Genomic DNA, 15,872 nt, shown 5'->3' on the forward strand with positions numbered 1-15,872 from the left:
TCATCCATCCTGCATCCATTACTCAGTTGTATCACCATTATCCATGATGTTTAGGTTTAGGTTTAGGTTAAGTTGTTGCAAGAGGACGGCGACGTGTTGATGTTGTTGCCGCACCATTTCAGGCGTTTGCCTGCCAGGATTGTGTTGGTGTGTTTTCCCTAGAATAAATTGGTCTATTTTCGATGTTGCATGTGTGTGCATCTGCTTAATTATTTTCCGGTTACGAACAATACGCCCTATCATCTGTCTGTGGTTTGGTTTGCTGTCATGACTACGTACGCTTGGAATAATAAGAAGGGTTTGATGTGGCTGTGGGTGTGGTGTGTCTACCACGGTCACCCAACCCCATTGGTATGATGAGTGTTGCTTACCAAGGACAGCGAAACAAAGTTAATTTGTGTTGATTGATTCAATTTCAGCGGCATGCATTTCTCTTGATGTGATCATCCAAGAATTTTTCTGGTTCCATTACTGACTGTACTATAAATTGCCTTGGGAGGCTATTAATTTCTACAGCTGCAAGCTGTTGGCATCCATTTGCATATATAAGGAGGGCTTCCTCGCCTGAACTTCTATATGCCTTTCAACTTAATTAGCTCTTTTCACCCGCAAAGAAACTTAATTAGCTCTTCAAGTTCAAATATATTGGATACCAATATTTTGTTACTCAACTGCCAATTCCCTCTGCACGTATATTATTAATTGATAAATTAATAATCTCCTGAACTAGATTGTTTTGTGCAACTGACGAGACTAGCTCCAGTTTGATGAAGACCCTTTTGATGACAAAATACAGTAGCTCGTAGTCATAGTTTGTCTTGTCATCAGTAATTTACTTCAAAACCGTGACGCTATCTGCTTGTATTCAAAGATCGATGTAGTCCTTATATGCATGAAATCGTAGCGGTACTAATTATTTGAAGATCGAAGATACAGTCCTTATTTCAGGTACTCCTACCACGTGCAAGATCGAGCAGAACCTGCCCTGTGGAGCTACATGTGTCCATGAGATAGCTAACAAATTTCGGCCATATTGACATCTTCAAACAAATAAATGATCACCATCTCTACATATCTAACCTCACGGATGAAAGCTGCAGAAACAAATGCCTAATGGCCTTAGACTTTGTCAACCTTGTAGCTATAGGATCAATCTGCTGATGGAAACCATGATTGAAAATGATTTGGAGATGCATGCACCATCTGAAAATGACATTGCCTAATCTGTTAGATGCATTTGGCTCGCCGGCAACTTTGGATGGCACCCCTAACATAGTTGTCGACATCAACTACTGTTAAGTACTCCCTCCATAGCACAATATAAGACTTTTTTTTGACACTGTCATAGTGTAAAATCATGTCTCATATTAAGTTACAGAGGTAGTATATGGTATGACGAACCTTTGATTTTCCTTCGGATGAAGAACCGGTATGATCAAGGCCAGATTTCATAATGGACTTAGGTTAAATTAAACGAGACAGGGTTGAAATATTTTATATGGGTGATGTGTCGTGTATGACTGTCAGGCCCTACCCGGTCTTATGGTGCCTCCAGCTCTCCAAAATGGCAAAATCAGACAGTACGAGAGTAACAATCAAAGCAAAATACGTTGAGGTTGGAGTCATAGGCCTTTTGGACCTGGGCTGCTCCAATAAGTTGGATTAAGGTTAGAAAGGGGGTCCCACAAAGAAGTGGAAGGAGGAGAAGGAGAGGCGAGAAGGGGCGACCACCAAGATGACGAAGAGGATCGAGGACAACTTGTCGAAGAAGGAGGAGGCATATGTCAAGCGTTATGACGTGAAGAAGTAAGATAAGTTTAACATCTTGATGGCAACGCCCGAGGAGAAGTACAACCTCGAAGAGAAGAAGACCAAGCTCAAAAAGAGGAAGGTTGTGTTCGCGGCCGCTTCGGTGGATACCAAAATGTTGACCATAAAGATGGACGAATTGGATCCCTATGCAGCGATGATCGTGTGCGCCGTCTGTGTCAGGATGTTGAAGCGTTTGGCAGCCGAGTTGGAGATGGCAGAGAAGGAGGCGGTTGGTGGGGAGGAGCCGGCTACAGAGTGAGTTAAGAGGATTGGACAGCCGGTCTAGGGGGGATAAACTGCTTTTTTTTATTGCATGGACTGCTGGACTAAAACTTCTATGATCGAGTGCATGTATGAACTATTAACATCCGCCTGTTTTTGGTTGTGGTCGTGCGTTATAAACACCACAGTTTAATTTATTGCTATGAATTATGATATTTTCTATAATTATTTTGAGTGTCGCGGACTTAAAATAGGGACAAACATGTATAGGTCAGGATTGAATAACCGACTCCCGTGCCAGTGTCTGCGGAAGAGTCATGGACCTGTCCATGGACGGATATTATGTCCCTTTTAGGAGTTCACGTTAGAAATGTCTAATATTGTATAGTTTCTCTGTTCCATAATATTAATATAGATTTTTTTTCAAAAGAGTCAAACCTCACAAATTTTGACCAATTTTATGGAGAAAAATATTTACATCTAGAATGCCAGACATATATTAGTAGATTCATCATAAGATCACCCAAAAATAGATTCGTCATAAGATGTAGTTTCATATTTCATTTTTTTGGTGTTGTAGATATAAATAGTTTTCTCTATAAACTTCGTCAAAGTTTGCAAAGCTTAACTTGAGAAAAAAAAACTAAAAAGCTCATAACAGGCGGACGTTCGTCAGAGAGGGTGGTACACGCGAACGTTTTAGGTTGCATTTTTTTGTTCTGACAGGGTGGCAGTTTCTTCGGAGCGACATGACAGTTTTTCTTTAGAAAAGACAGTTTTCATTTAAAAACCGACGTCATTTATTTTTTTTCTTCACAACTAAAACTGCCATCAAATGGCGTTCACTTGACATCCCTCTTCCAGCGAAATTCAGCTGGGTAAGGGCATCTCCAACGCCGACCCTCAAACCACCCGTATACGTCTGTACTGCAAAAGCCATCCAATGCAGTCCTGTATATAGCAGCCATGTTTGACTCCGACACCTAGGCCCACTAAATCCGTCCTCCCAGTCCCATTTTCTTCCACTTCGCCACTTCCCCCTTGCTTTCTATCCGCACCCTCCACCTCCGCCGTCGTCGTTGTACCTCTCCGGCAGCCACACAGACATCGCCAGACATTCACAACCAGCACCGACGTGCCCGCTCGCCTTTTATGATGGTGTTGTCCACCCTGGAGCCGTTTGTACCAAGGTACACTCCGCCAGCCTGTCGGCGACCTCCATGGCGGCGACCACGCCAGGCAGATGTTCGGTCAAACGCCATTGAGCTTATTTTTGGATGCCATATCATTTTTTCATTGTAAGAAGGATGCAGGGTGGTTGGCCGTATCCACAGATTTCGTAGGCAGGAGAAGAGGGGGACGTTCTGGCAACAAGTGCATGAATCATTTCACACACAAAAGCACATTGCACCATATGACATGCACATCATCCATGATCGCAAGTGAGGTTGTTATCGTATCCATGGTATGCCATCCAGACCATCATCACCATTTGTCACATCGTTGATCAGCTGGAAGCAAGGTGGCCATTGCACGCAGCGGAGGAGGAGATCATAAGTTTCTCTTCTTCTTTCTCAACTTGTTAATTGAATCATCCATTCACTCAATGTTGTTCTACACATTGTGTAGCCCGTACGTGCTATCATGATGTACCACAAGAAAGAGGGACGGTCATATACGTACACACATTGTTAGATGAAGCTGAAGGGGCAGTAAGTGTGAGATGACATGATCCGTTATTGAAAAACTTGTTGGGCATTGTGTAGCCTGTACACATATTGTTGTACTAGACTTATTTGCATGTTATGTATGGATGATTTGTGTTATTTTCTTTCCAAACTTCGATGAATATCTGCCGGTTTGCATGAATTTCGTCCGCTAAGTCAAAACCCGACTTGAAATATATGAGGGCGGCGTTGGATTGCCAGCTCCGGCATCAATGTCTGTGGACTAGTCACACTGTCCGCAGACGGATGCCAGAGCAAATTTGTGGGGCAACGTTGAAGATGCCCTAACATTACCAAAAATCTATACACACTGTATTTTGGAATGGAGCCCTTGTCACGGATGAAGGAAATATGCCCTAGAGGCAATAATAAAGTTATTATTTATTTCCTCATATCATGATAAATGTTTATTCTTCATGCTAGAATTGTATTAACCGAAAACATAATACATGTGTGAATACATAGACAAACTTAATGTCACTAGTATGCCTCTACTTGACTAGCTCATTAATCAAAGATGGTTATGTTTCCTAACCATAGGCATGAGTTGTCATTTGATTAACGGGATCACATCATTAGTAGAATGATGTGATTGACATGACCCGTTCCGGCTTAGCACTTGATCATTTAGTATATTGCTATTGCTTTCTTCATGACTTATACATGTTCCTACAACTATGAAATTATGCAACTCCCATTTACCGGAGGAACACTTTGAGTGCTACCAAACGTCACAGTGTAATTGGTGATTATAAAAGAGCCCTACAGGTGTCTCCGAAGGTACATGTTGAGTTGGCATATTTTGAGATTAGGTTTTGTCACTCCGATTGTCGGAGAGGTATCTCTGGGCCCTCTCGGTAATGCACATCACTATAAGCCTTGCAAGCAATGTAACTAATGAGTTAGTTACGGAATGATGCATTACATAACGAGTAAAGAGACTTGCCGGTAATGAGATTGAACTAGGTATTGAGATACCGGCGATCGAATCTCGGGCAAGTAACATACCGATGACAAAGCGAACAATGTATGTTGTTATGAGGTTTGACCGAGAAAGATCTTCGTAGAATATGTAGGAGCCAATATGAGCATCCAGGTTCCGCTATTGGTTATTGACCGGAAACGTGTCTCGGTCATGTCTACATAGTTCTCGAACCCGTAGGGTCCGCACGCTTAAGGTTTCGATGACAGTTATATTATGAGTTTATGAGTTTTGATGTACCGAAGGTTGTACGGAGTCCCAGATGTGATTATGGACATGACGAGGAGTCTCGAAATGGTCGAGACATGAAGATTGATATATTGGAAGCCTATATTTGGATATCGGAAGTGTTCCGGGTGAAACGGGATTTTACGGGAGTACCGGGAGGTTACCGGAACCCCCTGGGGGCTTAATGGGCCATAGTGGGCCTTAGTGGAGAAGAGGAGAGGAGGCCAGGGCAGGGCCGCACGCCCCTCCCCCTAGTCCGAATAGGACAAGGAGAGGGGGGCGCCCCCCCCCCCCACCCCATTTCCTGCATCTCTCTCCCTCCTCTTTCCACCCTTCTCCTAGTCCAACAAGGAAGGAGAGAGTCCTACTCCCGGTGGGAGTAGGACTCCCCGTGGCACGCCTCCTCCCTGGCCGGTCGCCCCCTCCCCCCTTGCTCCTTTATATACGGGGGCAGGGGGCACCTCTAGACACAACAATTGATCTCTTGATCTCTTAGCCATGTGCGGTGCCCCCTCCACCATAGTCCTCCTCGATAATATTGTAGCGGTGCTTAGGCGAAGCCCTGTGACGGTAGAACATCAAGATCGTCACCACGCCATCATGCTGACGGAACTCTCCCTTGACACTCGACTGGATCGGAGTTCGATGTACGTCATCGAGCTGAACGTGTGCTAGAACTCGGAGGTGTCGTAGTTTCGGTGCTTGATCGGTCGGGCCGTGAAGACGTACGACTACATCAACCGCATTGTTCTAACGCTTCCGCTTTCGGTCTACGAGGGTACGTGGACGACACTCTCCCCTCTCGTTGCTATGCATCACCATGATCTTGCGTGTGCGTAGGAAATTTTTTGAAATTGCTACGTTCCCCAACAGTGGCATCCGAGCCTGGTTTTATGCGTAGATGTTATATGCACGAGTAGAACACAAGTGAGTTGTGGGCGATACAAGTCATACTGCTTACCAGCATGCCATACTTTGGTTCGGCAGTATTGTTCGATGAAGCGGCCCGGACCGACATTACGCGTACGCTTACGCGAGACTGGTTCTACCGACGTGCTTTGCACACAGGTGGCTGGCAAGTGTCAGTTTCTCCAACTTTAGTTGAACTGAGTGTGGCTACGCCCGGTCCTTGCGAAGGTTAAAACAACACTAACTTGACGAACTATCGTTGTGGTTTTGATGCATAGGTAAGAACGGTTCTTGCTCAGCCCGTAGCAGCCACGTAAAATTTGCAACAACAAAGTAGAGGATGTCTAACTTGTTTTTGCAGGGCATGTTGTGATGTGATATGGTCAAGACGTGATGCTATATTTTATTGTATGAGATGATCATGTTTTGTAACCGAGTTATCGACAACTGGCAGGAGCCATATGGTTGTCGCTTTATTGTATGAAATGCAAGCGCCCTGTAATTGTTTTACTTTATCACTAAGCGGTAGCGATAGTCGTAGAAGCAATAGATGGCGAAACGACAACGATGCTACGATGGAGACCAATATGTTACGCCGGTGACGATGGTGATCAAGACGGTGCTTCGAAGATGAAGATCACAAGCACAAGATGATGCTGGCCATATCATATCACTTATATTGATTGCATGTGATGTTTATCATTTATGCATCTTATTTTGCTTTGATTGACGGTAGCATTATAAGATGATCTCTCACTATTTATCAAGAAGTGTTCTCCCTGAGTATGCACCGTTGCGAAAGTTCTTCGTGCTGAGACACCACGTGATGATCGGGTGTGATAGGCTTTATGTTCAAATACAATGGATGCAAAATAGTTGCACACACGGAATACTCAGGTTAAACTTGACGAGCCTAGCATATACAGATATGGCCTCGGAACACGGAGACCGAAAGGTCGAACGTGAATCATATAGTAGATATGATCAACATAGTGATGTTCACCATTGAAAACTACTCCATCTCACGTGATGATCGGACATGGTTTAGTTGATTTGGGTCGCGTGATCACTTAGATGACTAGAGAGATGTGTGTCTAAGTGGGAGTTCTTTACTAATATGATTAATTGAACTTAAATTTATCATGAACTTAGTACCTGATAGTATTTTGCTTGTCTATGTTTGTTGTAGATAGATGGCTCGTGTTGTTATTCCATTGAATTTTAATGTGTTCCTTGAGAAAACTAAGTTGAAAGATGATGGTAGCAATTACACGGACTGGGTCCGTAACTTGAGGATTATCCTCATTGTTGCACAGAAGAATTACGTCCTGGAAGCACGCTGGGTGCCAGGCCTGCTACAGATGCAACTGACGACGTTAAGAACATCTGGCAGAGCAAAGCTGATGAGTACTCGATAGTTCAGTGTGACATGCTTTACGGCTTAGAACCGGGACTTCAACGATGTTTTGAACGTCATGGAGCATATGAGATGTTCCAGGAGTTGAAGTTAATATTTTAAGCAAATGCCCGGATTGAGAGATATGAAGTCTCCAATAAGTTCTATAGCTGCAAGATGGAAGAAATAGTTCTGTCAGTGAACATATACTCAAAATGTTTGGGTATAATAATCACTTGATTCAACTGGGAGTTAATCTTCCCGATGATAGTGTCATTGACAGAATTCTTCAATCACTGCCACCAAGCTACAAGAGCTTCGTGATGAACTATAATATGCAAGGGATGGACAAGACTATTTCCGAGCTCTTCGTAATGCTAAAGGCTGCGGAGGTAGAAAGCAAGAAGGAGCATCAAGTGTTGATGGCCAATAAGACCACCAGTTTCAAGAAAAAGGGTAAAGGGAAGAAGAAGAGGAACTTCAAGAAGAACATCAAACAAGTTGCCGCTCAAGAGAAGAAACCCAAATCTGGACCTAAGCCTGAGACTGAGTGCTTCTACTGCAAGCAGACTGGTCACTGGAAGCGGAACTGCCCCAAGTATTTGGCGGATAAGAAGGATGGCAAGGTGAACAAAGGTATATGCGATATACATGTTATTGATGTGTACCTTACTAATGCTCGCAGTAGCACCTGGGTATTTGATACTGGTTCTGTTGCTAATAATTGCAACTCGAAACAGGAACTACAGATTAAGCGAAGATTGGCTAAGGACGAGGTGACGATGCGCGTGGGAAATGGTTCCAAAGTCGATGTGATCGCGGTCGGCACGCTACCTCTACATCTACCTTCGGGATTAGTTTTAGACCTAAATAATTGTTATTTGGTGCCAGTGTTGAGCATGAACATTATATCTGGACCTTGTTTGATGCAAGATGGTTATTCATTTAAATCGGAGAATAATGGTTGTTCTATTTATATGAGTAGTATCTTTTATGGTCAGGCACCCTTGAAGAGTGGTCTATTTTTATTAAATCTCGATAGTAGTGATACACATATTCATAATGTTGAAGCCAAAAGATGCAGAGTTGATAATGATAGTGCAACTTATTTGTGGCACTGCCGTTTGGGTCATATTGGTGTAAAGCGCATGAAGAAACTCCATACTGATGGACTTCTGGAATCACTTGATTATGAATCACTTGGTACTTGCGAACCGTGCCTTATGGGCAAGATGACTAAAACGCCGTTCTCCGGAACTATGGAGCGAGCAACAGACTTGTTGGAAATCATACATACTGATGTATGTGGTCCGATGAATGTTGAGGCTCGCGGCGGATATCGTTATTTTCTCACCTTCACAGATGATTTGAGCAGATATGGGTATATCTACTTAATGAAACACAAGTCTGAAACATTTGAGAAGTTCAAAGAATTTTAGAGTGAAGTAGAAAATCATCTTAACAAGAAAATAAAGTTTCTACGATCTGATCGTGGAGGAGAATATTTGAGTTATGATTTTGGTTTACATTTGAAACAATGCGGAATAGTTTCGCAACTCACGCCACCCGGAACACCACAACGAAATGGTGTGTCCGAACGTTGTAATCGTACTTTACTAGATATGGTGCGATCTATGATGTCTCTTACTGATTTACCGCTATTGTTTTGGGGTTACGCTTTAGAAACGGCCGCATTCACGTTAAATAGGGCACCATCAAAATCCGTTGAGACGACGCCTTATGAACTGTGGTTTGGCAAGAAACCAAAGTTGTCGTTTCTTAAAGTTTGGGGTTGCGGATGCTTATGTGAAGAAACTTCAACCAGATAAGCTCGAACCCAAATCGGAGAAATATGTCTTCATAGGATACCCAAAAGAGACTATTGGGTACACCTTCTATCACAGACCTGAAGGCAAGACTTTTGTTGCTAAATTTGGATCCTTTCTAGAGAAGGAGTTTCTCTCAAAAGAAGTGAGTGTGAGGAAAGTAGAACTTGATGAGGTAACTATACCTGCTCCCTTATTAGAAAATAGTTCATCACAGAAACCGGTTCCTGTGACAACTACACCAATCAGTGAGGAAGATAATGATATTGGTCATGAAACTTCAGATCAAGTTACTACAGAACCTCGTAGGTCATCCAGAGTAAGATCCGCTCCAGAGTGGTACGGTAATCCTATTCTGGAAGTCATGTTACTTGACCATGGTGAACCTACGAACTATGAGGAAGCGATGATGAGCCCAGATTCCACAAAATGGCTTGAGGCCATGAAATCTGAGATGGGATCCATGTATGAGAACAAAGTATGGACTTTGGTTGACTTTCCCAATGATCGGCAAGCCATCGAGAATAAATGGATCTTCAAGAAGAAGACTGACACTGATGGTAATGTAACTATCTACAAAGCTCGACTTGTTGCGAAAGGTTTTCGACAAGTTCAAAGGGGTTGACTACGATGAGACTTTCTCACCCGTAGCGATGCTTAAGTCTGTCCGAATCATGTTAGCAATTGCCGCATTTTATGATTATGAAATATGGCAAACGGATATCAAAACTGCATTCCTGAATGGATTTCTGAAAGAAGAGTTGTATATGATGCAACCAGAAGGTTTTGTCGATCCAAAAGGTGCTAACAAAGTGTGCAAGCTCTAACGATCCATTTATGGACTGGTGCAAGCCTCTCGGAGTTGGAACAAACGCTTTGATAGTGTGATCAAAGCATATGGTTTTATACAGACTTTTGGAGAAGCTTGTATTTACAAGAAAGTGAGTGGGAGTTCTGTAGCATTTCTGATATTATATGTAGATGACATATTGTTAATTGGAAATGATATAGAATTTCTGGATAGCATAAAAGGATACTTGAATAAAAGTTTTTCAATGAAAGACCTCGGTGAAGCTGCTTACATATTAGGCATCAAGATCTATAGAGATAGATCAAGACGCTTAATTGGACTTTCACAAAGCACATACCTTGATAAAGTTTTAAAAAAGTTCAAAATGGATCAAGCAAAGAGTTCTTGCCTGTATTACAAGGTGTGAAGTTGAGTCAGACTCAATGCCCGACCACAGCAGAAGATAGACAGAAAATGAAAGATGTTCCCTATGCTTCAGCCATAGACTCTATCATATATGCAATGCTGTGTACTAGACCTGATGTATGCTTAGCAATAAGTTTAGCAGGGAGGTACCAAAGTAATCCAGGAGTGGATCCCTGGACAGTGGTCAAGAACATCCTGAAATACCTGAAAAGGACTAAGGATATGTTTCTCGTTTATGAAGGTGACAAAAAGCTAGTCGTAAATGGTTACGTCGATGCAAGCTTTGACACTGATCCGGACGATTCTAAATCGCAAACCGGATATGTGTTTATATTAAACGGTGGGGTTGTCAGTTGGTGCAGTTCTAAACAAAGCGTCGTGGCGGGATCTACATGCGAAGCGGAGTACATAGCTGCTTCGGAAGCAGCAAATGAAGGCGTCTGGATGAAGGAGTTCATTTCCGATCTAGGTGTCATACCTAGTGCATCAGGACCAATGAAGATCTTCTGTGACAATACTGGTGCAATTGCCTTGGCAAAGGAATCCATATTTCACAAGAGGACCAAGCACATCAAGAGACGCTTCAATTTCATCCGGGACCAAGTCCAGGTGGGAAATATAGAGATTTGCAAGATACATACGGATCTGAATGTTGCAGACCCGTTGACTAAGCCCCTTCCACGAGCAAAACATGATCAGCACTAAGGCTCCATGGGTGTTAGAATCATTACTGTGTAATCTAGATTATTGACTCTAGTGCAAGTGAGAGACTGAAGAAAATATGCCCTAGAGGCAATAATAAAGTTATTATTTATTTCCTTATATCATGATAAATGTTTATTCTTCATGCTAGAATTGTATTAACCGGAAACATAATACATGTGTGAATACATATACAAACTTAATGTCACTAGTATGCCTCTACTTGACTAGCTCATTAATCAAAGATGGTTATGTTTCCTAACCATAGACATGAGTTGTCATTTAATTAACGGGATCACATCATTAGTAGAATGATGTGATTGACATGACCTATTCCATTAACTTAGCACTTGATCGTTTAGTATATTGCTATTGCTTTCTTCATGACTTATACATGTTCCTACAACTATGAGATTATGCAACTCCCGTTTACCGGAGGAACACTTTGTGTGCTAGCAAACGTCACAACGTAACTGCGTGAATATAAAGGAGCTCTACATGTGTCTCCAAAGGTACATGTTGAGTTGGCATATTTCGAGATTAGGTTTTGTCACTCTAATTGTCGGAGAGGTATCTCTGGGCCCTCTCGGTAATGCACATCACTATAAGCCTTGCAAGCAATGTAATTAATGAGTTAGTTACGGAATGATGCATTACATAACGAGTAAAGAGACTTGCCGGTAACGAGATTGAACTAGGTATTGAGATACCTACGATCGAATCTCGGGCAAGTAACATACCGATGACAAAGGGAACAACGTATGTTGTTATGCAGTTTGACCGATAAAGATCTTCGTAGAATATGTAGGAGCCAATATGAGCATCCAGGTTCCGCTATTGGTTCTTGACCAGAAACGTGTCTTGGTCATGTCTACATAGTTCTCGAACCCGTAGGGTCCGCACGCTTAAGGTTTCGATGACAGTTATATTATGAGTTTATGAGTTTTGATGTACCGAAGGTTGTTCGGAGTCCCGGATGTGATTACGGACATGATGAGGAGTCTCGAAATGGTCAAGACGTGAAGATTGATATATTGGAAGCCTATATTTGGATATCGGAGGTGTTCTGGGTGAAATCGGGATTTTACCTGAGTACCGGGAGGTTACCGGAACCCCCCGGGGGCTTAATGGGCCATAGTGGGCCTTAGTGGAGAAGAGGAGAGGAGGACAGGGCAGGGCCGCGCGCCCCTCCCCCCTAGTCCGAATAGGACAAGGAGAAGGGGGCGCCCCCCCCCCCCCTTTCCTTCATCTCTCTCCCTCCTCTTTCCACCCTTCTCCTAGTCCAACAAGGAAGGAGAGAGTCCTACTCCCGGTGGGAGTAGGACTCCCCTTGGCACGCCTCCTCCCTGGCCGGCCGCCCCCTCCCCCCTTGCTCCTTTATATACGGGGGCAGGGGGCACCTCTAGACACAATAATTGATCTCTTGATCTCTTAGCCGTGTGAAGTGCCCCCCTCCACCATAGTCCTCCTCGATAATATTGTAGCGGTGCTTAGGCGAAGCCCTGTGACGGTAGAACATCAAGATCGTCACCACGCCGTCGTGCTGATGGAACTCTCCCTCGACACTCGGCTGGATCGGAGTTCGAGGGACGTCATTGAGTTGAACGTGTGCTAGAACTCGGAGGTGCCGTAGTTTCGGTGCTTGATCGGTCGGGCCGTGAATACGTACGACTACATCAACCGCGTTGTTCTAACGCTTCCGCTTTCAGTCTACGAGGGTACGTGGATGACATTCTCCCTTCCCGTTGCTATGCATCACCATGATCTTGTATGTGCCTAGGAATTTTTTTGAAATTACTATGTTCCCCAACAACGGATGCGAGAGACCATCATCCAACACTGCCCGCATACATTTCAAACACTTTTTCAACAAATCGGATGAAATTCATGCAAACACGACGGTGTTCATATAGACCGGACGAAATTCATTACATTTTGGACATATTTTAACTAAAATAGCTAAAACTATGTGCACGTCCGGCCGCACGGAACTCCATTCCCACAACACGGATACACTACACTAGTCTACGGCCGGTCGTGGTGGATCCCTTTGTCTTCCCCATGTCCGGCAGTCCACTCGTCTGACTGTCGTGAGCCCAGAGGTATATGCTTCAACGCAAAGGGCGGCTCACTTCCCCATGTTCGGCAACGACGCTCATCGGAGTGGAACCGCCGCGATATGCTTCGGCAGGAGGGGGTGATGGCTTGCGACCGGGCAAGACATCGGCTGTGTACCCCAGCGTCGCTTTGGCACTGACCTTCATGGGACCCAAGCAGCAGCGGCTTCCCGTGTTCTACTTCTCCTTGATGACCTCGGCAAGCACAGACATGTTGGACGTTGCGTCGCCGACCTCCAACAGCAGGGCGCGGTTACGGACATGTTGAGGGCGGATGGCGCGGTCGCAAGCACGGGAGGAGTGGTGCGACACGACGTCGTCCACGGCAGCCACGATGCATGGGCCTCTGTGGTCCACTGCGTGCCAGCCTAGAGCAACATGCCACTCCTCGGCGAGTTGGCTTGAAGCGGCGAGTTGCTAAACGACGCGCTGGCTTGGAACTTCTGCCTTCACGAGCTGGCCTGCAGCCGCTTGGACCATCGACGGAGGTAGAGCGGAGAGTTGCCTGGCTCGTATCCAGCGGACTCGACGGGCCACCCAGCCATCTTGTATGCCGGAGAACTTGTCTTCCTGCTCATCGGATGCCATGGAGCTTGTGAAGAAAATGGTGTGCAAGGAGGAGATGGGAGCGGAGTGTCGTACAATTTTTACCTGCCGTCTGCCATCATTTAAACAACGGGGGATGAACGGAGCCAACCTGTGTTGTGTTTAATGACGGGTGACTCGCTAATGGACGTGTGGCCGGAGTAGGTTTCTCGACACACGTGCGGGTTTTAGTGAAGAGAGGCGGGCAGTTTGTGGTGATTTGAATGCGGCAAGGAGACATGTTCAGTCGGACGAGCAGCAGGTGTCGCTCTCTCGGCTGGCACCCCGCTTCAATGCCGACAATGAGAGGTCATGTCCGTCTTTGTCGTCCTCCCGTCCGGTCAAATCGCGGGATCAATGTCTGCCGCTGCATGCTCTGGGCCGGCATGAATACAATACGTCAAACGACACAATGTGTGGGATGAAAAGTGTGGGAGGAGTATGTGGGGTTTGGATGGTCAGGGCGGTCAGATGCGGGTGTGGCAGCGGTCTAGACGCCCACAAAGCCCCATCCCCCATTTTTCTCCGGTTTGTGAGGAAAGCCGCTCGACGGATCCAATGGTGGTACCTGAAATGTTGTCTTGTGTAGTCAATTTGAAATTGTGTAGTCAAATATAAGAATTTATACAAATTTGTTCCAATATTTCTACATCTATATGCTAGTTTCACAAAAAGTTGGGTAGTCAATTGACTAACCAACTTGTACTGGACAGATCAATACATACCCGCATGGGTGGTTCGGACAGCGTGGTCTGGACGTATGTTGAGGGTTGATGCCCTGCAAACGAAATGCCAAGGTTGTCGGAAAGAGACAGTGACGTGGACCATAACCGAGGGACCAAAATTTCTCCAGTCGTGCGTGGACCAATCGATTAGAAATGGTAAATTTACTTACGCATTGGGTAAAAAAGGACTCGTCCTGGTGCAAGTAAGTGGCCCACGCTGGGCCCGGTAGCATTCATCGCGATGGCCCCTACTCTTGCCCAACGCCTCGTCGTAGTTTCGGGCGGCCATCGGCGTGCACACGCGACCGGCTGGTTAGCAAGGAGCCAAGGACCAGCGGTTCACGATGTTCACACTCCGAAGTGATTTTTTCATTTCGAAATAATATAGATCTATTATCAAAGTTCTAGAAGTACAGAGCATGTTAGCCTAAAAAAAAGTACAGAGCATGTTAGCCTTAAAAAAAGTACGGAGCATGTCAAACATAATAAATATTACATCGAGATTCTGATATCACCGAACAACCACTATCGCGTCAGAACGAGCCGCCGACGCATCACTTAAGGACCGACGCGCTGGAATTGCAGCCGTCGTCATTGAACCCTTGAATAGATTTAAAGCATCTTACACTACATCTCGTCATACAACGAGAAAGGCTAACCTCATTGCCTTGAAGAGAAGACAGGAATCTATGACGGAGCTCCGTCAACTATATATGTCTAGATGGACGAACTCGAGAGGATCGAAGCCCGGAAACAAACTCGAAGAAGAAGCGCCGCCATTCACCCGAGCGCCATACCCGCGGTGACTAAAAAACCTTAACCTAAACTACTAACCAGAACGAAGGCATCGGGATTCCCCTCCCAGCCACCGACTGTCGGAGCGGCAGGCAAAGGGGAGGTGAATCCACGAGCTTGCCGACGAAGCTTGGAAGGAAGAGTTTGCCCTAGCCATCAATGGGTAGGAAAAGGATACCTTTAATTTAATTCCATGTTGGTCAAAAATAAGGGGAAGTGTTGCTAAGAGTATCTACAACCGGACGCCCCATATCTGCCACAAAACGTTTGGGCGGCCTGCCCAGTCACTGTCGGTCAGGAAGTTTTCACCCAATAGGATCGAGCAAATGTAGCCCAAGCGTCGGGGCTGTCCGGCACCCCATACCCAGCCCATACGTGGGGCGGATATGGGATGCCTAGACTCGCGCATGTCGCTTCCTCATACTACGCGCCAGTCATCTTTGTCGCCTCCCTCAACTCCCTCATATCCCACAGGCAAGGTCACAACCATGGCGGCATGCAGAAGTGCAACGCGGCCTCCCTGTATCCCGCTGGCTGCCGCTATTTGGATCTCCTTCTCAGTACCTCGGTCACCTGCCCCATGAGGATGATCTCTTTATCTTTTCCAGTGCGTAAACGTCCTCCAGATTC

This window comes from Triticum dicoccoides, chromosome 5B, assembly GCF_002162155.2.
Source record: "Triticum dicoccoides isolate Atlit2015 ecotype Zavitan chromosome 5B, WEW_v2.0, whole genome shotgun sequence".
In the NCBI taxonomy this organism is placed as follows: domain Eukaryota; kingdom Viridiplantae; phylum Streptophyta; class Magnoliopsida; order Poales; family Poaceae; genus Triticum; species Triticum dicoccoides.